Raw genomic sequence first — 10,104 nt, 5'->3', positions numbered from 1 at the left:
CATTGCGGCCATTTGTGGAGTAAACCAGCAGATGGAAGATTCTCTCTCTCTCTCTCTCCCTCTTTCAAATAAATAAAATCTTTAAAAATAAAAAATTGGGGGCTGACGCCACAGCGTAGCGGGTAAAAGCTGCCACCTACAGTGCCAGCATCCCATATAGGCATTGGTTAAAGTCCCAGCTGCTCCACTTTTTTTTTTTTTTTTTTTTTTGATAGGTAGAGTGGACAGTGAGAGAGAGAGACAGAGAGAGAAAGGTCTTCCCTTGCCGTTGGTTCACCCTCCAATGGCCGCCGCTGCAGCCGGCGCACCGCACTGATCCGATGGCAGGAGCCAGGATCCAGGTGCTTTTTCCTGGTCTCCCATGGGGTGCAGGGCCCAAGCACCTGGGCCATCCTCCACTGCACTCCCTGGCCACAGCAGAGAGCTGGCCTGGAAGAGGGGCAACCGGGACAGAATCCGGCGCCCCGACCGGGACTAGAACCCGGTGTGCCGGCGCCGCAAGGTGGAGGATTAGCCTATTGAGCCACGGCGCCGGCTTGCTCCACTTCTGATATGGCTCTCTGCTATGGCCTGGGAAGGCAGTGGAAGATGGCCCAAGTCCTTGGGCCCCTGCACCCGCATGGGAGACCCAGAAGAAGCTCCTGGTTCCTGGCTTCGGATCAACCCAGCTCCAGCCATTGTGGCCATCTGGGGAGTGAACCAGCAGATGCAAGACCTCTCTCTCTCTCTTTCTCTCTCTCTCTCTCTGCCTCTGCCTTTGTAACTCCAACTTTCAAATGAACAAATAAATCTTTAAAAATAAATAAATAATTTTAAAAGGTAACAATTAAAAAAAAAAGCCTTAAAAGAAGCATTCGCAGGGAGCTGGATTGGAAGAGGAGGAACTGGGACATGAACTGGTGCACATATGGGAGCGTTCCATCCAAAACTTAGAGCTCTCAGACTTCAGAGGAAGAACCTATGTGGTTCCCTCCCCACTCTTCAGAGCTGAGATTGGGGTGAGGAGGCAGCAACTTGAGATTCTTGAAATGGGGCAACAGGAGAACCAGAGCCCAGGGTCTTACAGCATCCTGTGCTTTGAGAGACAGAGGAGGCAGGGCTGCTGGGGTAGCCTCTAGTACTCTGTAAATAAGGAAGCTTGCCTGTTGGAATTGAAAGCCATCATGTTTTCCACTGCCTCTGCTCCTATGAACGGGTGAAAAATCACAGGTTGCTGCTAGGTGACACTGCAGCTGCCCAGTCAGGCTGCACAGACACACAGCTCCCCTGCACACTGGGGACAGGTCTCACAGTGGGGTCGCAGCACACACTATGGCGTGAGTTGCTACTGTGGAACGTATGCCTTCCTCGGTGGGTGAAGGTCACTGGCACCATGAGCTCACTCTAAGCTGTGTATTAGCTAGTTCATCCTGCCACAGAGAAAAGCTGAGACAGTGAACACACCAATCAGCTTCAACATGTCCTCCATGCACTGACTATAACCAGAGGAGCTCCATCACCCCATAATGCCCATCATGGGAGTCGATCCCATCCACAAATGGTGGCCAGAGCTCCCTGGGCCCTGTCAACGCACACCAGTGGAAATCAAGTGTAAGCCTTAGAGACCTCACCATGCCCCAGAGTCACACCTCTAGGAACAAAGCCTTCACTTTACAAAACAAAACAAGATAAAACAATAACAACAACAAATCCTCCAGAAGTGTAAGAGAAAGAAGACAGGACTTTTGAAATATGTCAGTCAGGCAAATAAAGAAAGAAAGGAGGAGGAAGAGGAGAAATTAGAATGAGAGAAGTGCTTAGATCTATGGAATACCACCAAATAACCAAATATACATGTGCTAGAAGTTCCTAAGTTATTTTCGGAAAAAAAGAACAACTTAGAAAACCTATTGAGTGGGACTGACACTGTGGCCTACCTAGTAGGCTAAGCTTCTGTCTGTGCCACCAGCATCCCATATGGGCACTGATTCATGTCCCAGCTCCTCTTCCAATACATATCTCTGCTATGGTCTGGGAAAGCAGTGGAAGATGGCACAAGTCCTTGGGCCCCTGCACCCATGTGGGAGACCTGGAGGAAGCTCCTGGCTTCAGATTGGCTCAGCTCCGGCCGTTGCATCCATTTGGGGAGTGAACCAGCGGATGGAAGAACGTCCTGCTTCTTCCTCTGTCTGTTTGTAACTCCACCTTGCAAATAAATAAAAATCTTTTTTTAAAAAAGAAAATGTTTTCAGCAAAATATAGTAGAAAATTTCCCAAATTTGGACAAAGATACCAACATCCAAATACACAAAGCACACAGAACCCCAAACAGACATGATGAGAAAATATCCTCATCACAATACATTATAATAATACTTTCAAAAGTAAAACATAAAAATATCTTAAAATTTGCAAGAGAGAAATGCCAGGTAACTTTTAAAGGAACTACCAATGGATTGACAGCAGATTTCTCAACAGAAACCCTATAGGACAGACTCTCCTGGAGAGATATAGTTCAAATTCTAAAAGAAGAAACTTGCCATCCCAGAATACTTTACCCAATGAAGCTCTCATTCAAAAATTAAGGTGAAATAGAGACATTGTAAGACAAGCAAAAACTGAAAGAATTTGTCACCACCTAGCCAGCCTTAAAAACAATATTTAACAATGCACTACACACACAGAGAAAGACGTTTAGCATCATGAAAGAACGTGAAGGTAGAAAACCTAATAAAAGAACAAAGGAGATTCAAAACAAATAGGAATATTTATGGAGAAATGGCAGGACCACGTCAGTACTTATTAATAATGACCTTGAATGTAATTAGACTAAATTCTGCAATTAAAAGGGACAGATTGGCTGATGGATTAAAAAATAACAAACAAGACCCATTGATATGCTGCCTACAAAACACACTACACCAATAAAGACACACAGAGTGAAAGTGAAAGGATGAAAAGATATTCTATGTAAATGAATATCAAAAGCAAGCAGGAGAAGCTATACCCATATTGGACAAAATAGACTTCAAGACAAATATTGTTAAAAGAGACAAAAAAAGGACACTATGTAGTGATTAAGGGATCAATTCAACAAGAGAATGTGACTATAGTTATATATATACACCCAATTCTAAGGTACCCAGTTTGATAAAACAAATGTTAATGGATCTAAAGGGAGACACAAGCTCCAATACAACAATATTAGAGGATTTCAACAGCCCACTTTTATCAATAGACAGATCAAACAGACAAAAAATCAACAAAGAAATAACAGAGATAATCTACACTACTACCAAATGGACCTAATAAATATCTAGAAAATATCCCATCCCATAGCTGCATAGTACATATTCTCTTCATCAGTGTATGGAACATTCTCCAGGATAGACCATATATTAGCCCATAAAACAAGTCTCAACAAATTTTAAAAAATCACATCACATAAATTTTCTGACTACAACGGAATGAAGTGGGAAATTAGCAACAAAGGAAACTAGAAAATATACAAACACACGGAGACTGAACAACATGCTGATGAATGAGCAGTGGGTCATAGGAGAAACCAAAAGGAAAATAAAAAATTCTTTGAAATGAATGGAAATGTAAACACAACATATTAAAACTTACTGGATACAGCAAAAGTAGTGTCAAGAGGAAAGTTTACAGTAATAAATGCCTACACTGAGAAATTACGTATCAAATGATCTAACAATGAATCTTATGGACCTAGAAAAAAAAGGACAAATGAAGCCCAAAATTAGTAGAAAGAAAGATACAATATTAATTAAAGAGGAAATAAACAAAATAAAAATTTTTAAAAACTATGCAAAAGATCAATGTAATAAACAGCTCATTTTGTGAAAAAATAAATGAAATTGATACATCATTGGCTCAATAACCAAGAAAAAAATAGAGACCCAAATTAATAAAATCAGAGATGAAAATGGAGATATTACAACTGATACCACAGAAATACAAAGAATCATTAGGAATTATTATAAGCAACTATATGTCAACAAATGGGAAAACCTAGAAGAAATGTATGTGTATGTATGATTTACCAAAATTGAGACACAAAGACATAGAAAACAGCCGGCGCCGTGGCTCAATAGGCTAATCCTCCACCTTGCGGCGCCGGCACACCGGGTTCGAGTCCCGGTTGGGGCACCGGATTCTGTCCCGGTTGCCCCTCTTCCAGGCCAGCTCTCTGCTATGGCCAGGGAGTGCAGTGGAGGATGGCCCAGGTGCTTGGGCCCTGCACCCCATGGGAGACCAGGAAAAGCACCTGGCTCCTGGCTCCTGCCAGGATCAGCGCGGTGCGCCGGCTGCAGCGGCGGCCATTGGAGGGTGAACCAACGGCAAAAAGGAAGACCTTTCTCTCTCTGTCTCTCTCTCTCACTGTCCACTCTGCCTGTCAAAAAAAAAAAAAAAAAAAAAAAAAAAAAAAAAAAAGACATAGAAAACTTGAATAGTCAAGGCTGAAATTGAATCAGTAATAAACAGCCTGCAAACAAAGAAAAGCCCAGCACAGATGGCTTCGTTGCTGTAGGGCCAATTCTTCCTGAACTATTCAAAAACAATTAAAAGGAAGGAAATCTTTCCATTCTCATTCTATGAGGCCAATATTACCTTAATTTCAAAATCAGACAAGGATACAACAAAAGGAGAAAAATAGACCAGTATCCCCAAATGGCCACAACCAGCGGGCATGGGCTTTTCTGAAGACAGGAGCCAGGAACTCCATCCAACTCCAAGAAGTTGGGCCATTTTCCACTGCTTTCTCATGTGCATTAGTAGGGAGCTGGATAGAAAATCGAGCAGCCAGGACTTGAACTGTTGCTCTTAAGGGATATTGGCATCCCAGGTGGCGGCTTAACCCACTACACCACAATGCTGACCCCCAGCCATTTTTTAAATTAATTAATTTATTTTATTGTTTAATTTTATTAGTATAAAGAGAACACATTTCATGTATTATATAGATACAATTCTAAGAATATAGTAATACTACCATTTCATTATAAGATGGAATTTATCACAGTAATTCATACTTTCATTATATTGATATTTTTCTGTGTACTATGAAGTGCTAGAGATTAAAAAAGATATCTCAATGTAGTAAAAAGAAAAATTAATATCCAGTATATCTATTTTATTTTGAAGCTTTTTGTGTTAGGTAACTTTGTACATTGATAAAAACTATCAAGAAATATACTGAATCCTTGCAAATTAATTTCCACCTTGCAGGGCTCTTTATCAACCCAAATCAGGCTTAGCCTAAATATCCTGACTAGGCTAACTTCATGTATTCCAAATGCCTTAGCAAAGATGATGACAACAGCTGATTTGAAGCCTGTGGAATATATGATTAATTTAAAACATCAGTTGCAATGACATGAAAATAAAATTCACTTATTAAAGAGCAGACATCTTTGAAATTCAATGAAACATTCTTTACCTAGGAAGAGATTTTATTAAAATACAATTTACAACAACACTCCTATGTTGGCTATCTTTTTTTTTTTAACTTTTATTTAATGAATATAAATTTCTGGCCGGTGCCGTGGCTCAATAGGCTACTCCTCTGCCTTGCGGCGCCAGCACACCAGATTCTGTCCCGGTTTCCCCTCTTCCAGGCCAGCTCTTTGCTATGGCCCGGGAGTGCAGTGGAGGATGGCCCAAGTGCTTGGGCCCTGCACCCGCATGGGAGACCAGGAGAAGCACCTGGTTCCTGGCTTCGGATCAGCACTATGTGCTGGCTGCAGCGTGCTGGTGACGGTAGCCATTGGAGGGTGAACCAACGGCAAAAGGAAGACCTTTCTCTCTCTCACTGTCCACTCTGCCTGTCAAAAATTTTAAAAAAAAAATTCCAAAGTACAGCTTATGGATTACAATGGCTTCCCCCCCATAACTTCCCTCCCACCTGCAATCCTCCCCTTTCCCGCTCACTCTCCCCTTCCATTCACATCAAGATTCATTTTCATTTCTCTTATATACAGAAGATCAGTTTAGTATATATTAAGTAGAGATTTCTTCAGTTTGCACCCACACAGAAACACAAAGTGTAAAATACTGTTTGAGTACTAGTTATAGCATTAAATCACAATGTACAGCACATTAAGGACAGAGATCCTACATGAGGAGTAAGTGCAGTGACTCCTGTTGTTGACTTAACAATTTGACACTCTTGTTTATGGCGTCAGTAATCACCCTAGGCTCTTGTCCTGAGTTTCCAAGGCTATGGAGGCCTTTTGAGTTTGCCAACTCTGATCATATTTAGAAAAGGTCGTAGTCAAAGTGGAAGTTCTCTCCTCCCTTCAGAGAAAGGTAACTCCTTCTTTGATGACCTGTTCTTTCCACTGGGATCTCACTTGCAGAGATCTTTCATTTAGGTCATTTTTTTTTTTTTTGCCAGAGTGTCTTGGCTTTCCATGCCTGAAACACTCTCATGGGCTTTTCAGCCAGATCCGCATGCCTTAAGGGCTGATTCTGAGGCCAGAGTGCTGTTTAGGACATCTGCCATTCTATGAGTCTGCTGTGTATCCTGCTTCCCATGTTGGATCGTTCTCTCCCTTTTTTGTTCTATCAGTTAGTATTTTCAGACACTAGTCTTGTTTATGTGATCCCTTTGATTCTTAGTCCTATCATTATGATCAATTGTGAACTGAAATTGATCACTTGGACTAGTGAGATGGCATTGGTGCATGCCACCTTGATGGGATTGAATTAGAATCCCCTGGTATGTTTCTAACTCTGTGTTGGCTATCTTAATCCTTTCTGAGTGTAATCATTATTGAACATTCTTCTCTAATTCTTCTATTTGCCTTTGAGTCACTTCATTTTTGAAGCTAACAAATTATCTCTAGGTAATACAAAGAAGATATTATGCACAAATAGCTGGAATGTGTATCAACAAAACAGATGATTTTATAACGTGTTTACAGAAAACAGTAGATAGATTTTAAACATTTCTAAATGACAACCTCAAAATAATTCTAGTTTTAAGAACAAACTTGTATGCCAAAATGCATCAAAAATCATCAATCTTTCTAAAAATCTCTGCCATCTCATTGATTACTGAAATACTGTCGTGCCCTTTGGCTCCGAGCTGCCCCTCGGGAGGGCAGTGTCCTCTTAGCAGCACTGCAAAGACCTCCACCCAGGACGGCTCCCCCTTTCCGGGGGCTCTCGCCTCTTGTCCTGAGTCTCCCGGTCTCATAGACCTCTGGAATCTGATATCGTGGGGTGAGGTGAGAGCAGGCCGGGGAGGGAGGTGACCACTGAGGAGCTGCAGCCACTATCAAGATGACAGAAGTACTGACAACAACTGACTCAGAAACTGCTACACCAGCTGAACACTGTTGCAACAGGAGTCTAGACGTCAGCCCAAAGTCTAGGGCTTGAGACTAATCGAGTCTGCACACGATATGGCCTCAGAATGACTGTATGACTGAGGGACTTCAAAGTGAAAGATTTTAGTCTAACTCAGTTTTTTGGCTTTGACGTGCAGACATTTTCTCTAGCTGTGAATTTATTGAATGGATTTCTGTCTAAAATGAAGGTACAGCCCAAGCACCTGGGATGTGTTGGGCTGAACTATTTTTATTTGGCTGTAAAATCAATAGAAGAGGAAAGGAATGTCCCACAGGCAACTGACTTGATCCGGATAAGTCAGTATAAGTGCACGGTTTCACACTTGATGAGAATGGAAAACACTGTATTGGAGAAGCTGTGTTGGAAAGCCAAAGCTACTGCTGCCTTTCAGTTCCTGCAGCTCTATTACCCACTCATTCAAGAAAACGTGCCACTTGAAAGGAGAAATAGCCTTCATTTTGAAAGACGGGAAGCTCAACTTAAGGCAAGTCACTGCAGGATCACATTTTCCAAAGCGAAACCTTCTGTGTCGGCTTTCTCTATCATTGCCTTGGAGATCCAAGCACAAAAGCAGGTAGAGTTAACAGAAGGGATAGAATGTCTTCAGAAACATTCCAAGATAAATGGCAGAGATTTGACCTTCTGGCAAGAGCTTGTATCAAAGTGCTTAACTGAGTATTCATCAAACAAGTGTTCAAAACCGAATGTTCAGAAGTTGAACTGGTTTGTGTCTGCGTGTACTGCACGGCAGTTGAAGCATAGTTACTACAGAGTAACTCACCTCCCAACAATTCCTGAAATGGTTCCTTAATTTGTAAATTTGGATCATTGTTACTCCCCATATAGAGGATATTATCCAACGCTATAATTGTCTTTTACAATTAAAGGATTAAAATATCAATTCTCTTCAAAGTAAACAAAATGAAGTTGCAATAGCAAAGGGGAAGTGACTTCACTGATCTGGTCAACTAATATTTGAAGACATTTACTGTATAAAGTACCCTAAGCATAAGGAATTATCCAATCTCTGATATATATGTTAGTCATTTCATTAATCAGCATAAAAAAGTATCTTCCTCAACAACCCAAGATTTAAAAATAGCCATAAAATGACATTTTCTTATTGTATGTCATCTTGCTTTATGTAGACCCAAGCTCTGGCTCATTTAAAGATATACTAGCTGAGCAGGACAATAGGACCAAACTTTTGGATCATATGTGGACTAATTTGAGAATGTTAGCTTATAAGCAAAGTCAATATGAACTTGGATAGTGTATTTAAAGAAAAAGACACAGCAGCTCAGTCTTGACATTGGGTATCTGGAAACTGCAAGGGTGTCTCAACACTTTAGTTAGTATAATATTTGGAATTCTGGGAAAGTAGTTACATGCATAAAAAAGTAAACTTGGGGTCACTGCAAATAAATCTTTGCCATTTAAATTTCTTAACTAGTACTAATAATTTATCTTTTTCCTCTAAAAACTAAATTAACATTTAACAAATCTATGATTATGAAACTTAAATATGAACAGTTTACTTTTAATAATAAATATTTCACAAGTGTCTGATAATTTGGGTTTCTTTGTTGTTGTGTATTTAAGAATTATTACAGCATCAACAACAAAATCTCTGAACCCTTGCTCCACAACCCTGAGCTATGGATTACATTATGTTTTCCTGAGTTTAAATTTGAAGCCTCAAAACTTTACAACTAGATGAGCATGATGTTCTCAGGTTTGGCAAAATTGCCTAAATAGTATTATGCTATAATGGAATTATGTTTGGATTTGAATTCATCTGTGAAGCAGTCAAATCAAAGTTAAAAGCATAAATGTGAAGCACTAATGACAAGTTTGGGAAAGTAAACTGTGAATCTTCATTTCTTAACATTGAATTAACTTCCTATATTTGATTGACATATTTAGGTGGTAATGAAAATGCTAACCTACATAATTTAAATTATGAGGTTTTCATCAAAGTAACTTTTCACAAATGCACTTTTTTAAAGATTTTATTTATTTATTTGAGAGGAAGAGTTACAGGCAGAGAGAGGTCTTTCATCCACTGGCTCACTCCCCAAATGGCCAAAACGGCTGGAGCTGTGCCTGCACTAATCCTAAGCCAGCAGCCAGGAGCTTCTTCCAGGTCTCCCGTGTAGGTATAGGGGCCCAAGCACTTGGACCATCTTCTACTGCTTTCCCAGGCCATAGCAGAGAGCTAGATTGGAAGAGCATCCAGGACCTCAAACAGGTGCCCATATGAGATGCCAGCACCACAAGTGGAGGCTTAGCTCACTGCGCGACAGCACTGGCCCCCACAAAATTTAGTGTTTTAGGCAGTTTAAATGGTTTCCCTGATGCCCAAAATACAAATAATATAATCCTGAGAAGGGGACATTATTAGTATGTGGGAATTACATTTAAATTTGAAGGCATTTTACAGAAAGAAAAAAAAAGAGGATCTAGTGAGTTTGACAATTCATAATCTTTATTTTTTTCAAGAAAACAGGCGATGGTTGTATACATGATAAAATCTTTTATAGAGAATCTACTGCCCCAATCTAGTCCAATCAACAAAATTGTTTTCTAGTTTGTTAGTTGCTCAAATCACCACTCTGAGATCTTACTTTAATCTACTATAGTAAGTTCAGACTAGATTTAACACTCCAAAAGTCTTTACTAAGTACTGTCCTTATAAAATTGCCATTGCTTCTAATTTAGATTAGAATTTTATTTAAAAGGAAAAGA

The 10,104-nt window shown here is 40.2% G+C and overlaps 1 pseudogene; it reads left to right on the top strand.

Annotated features, from left to right (window-relative positions):
- The first annotated feature begins 7,666 nt into the window (after positions 1 to 7,666).
- LOC138850476 (cyclin-G1 pseudogene) lies at positions 7,667 to 8,167 on the top strand (annotated as a pseudogene).
- Positions 8,168 to 10,104: the final 1,937 nt, after the last annotated feature.

Source organism: Oryctolagus cuniculus, chromosome 1 (assembly GCF_051225735.1).
Source record: "Oryctolagus cuniculus isolate XC-2025 breed Fujian yellow rabbit chromosome 1, ASM5122573v1, whole genome shotgun sequence".
Classification (NCBI taxonomy): Eukaryota; Metazoa; Chordata; class Mammalia; order Lagomorpha; family Leporidae; genus Oryctolagus; species Oryctolagus cuniculus.
The sequence above is the reverse complement of the archived record's forward strand: the minus strand, read 5'-3'. Positions and strand labels throughout refer to the sequence as shown.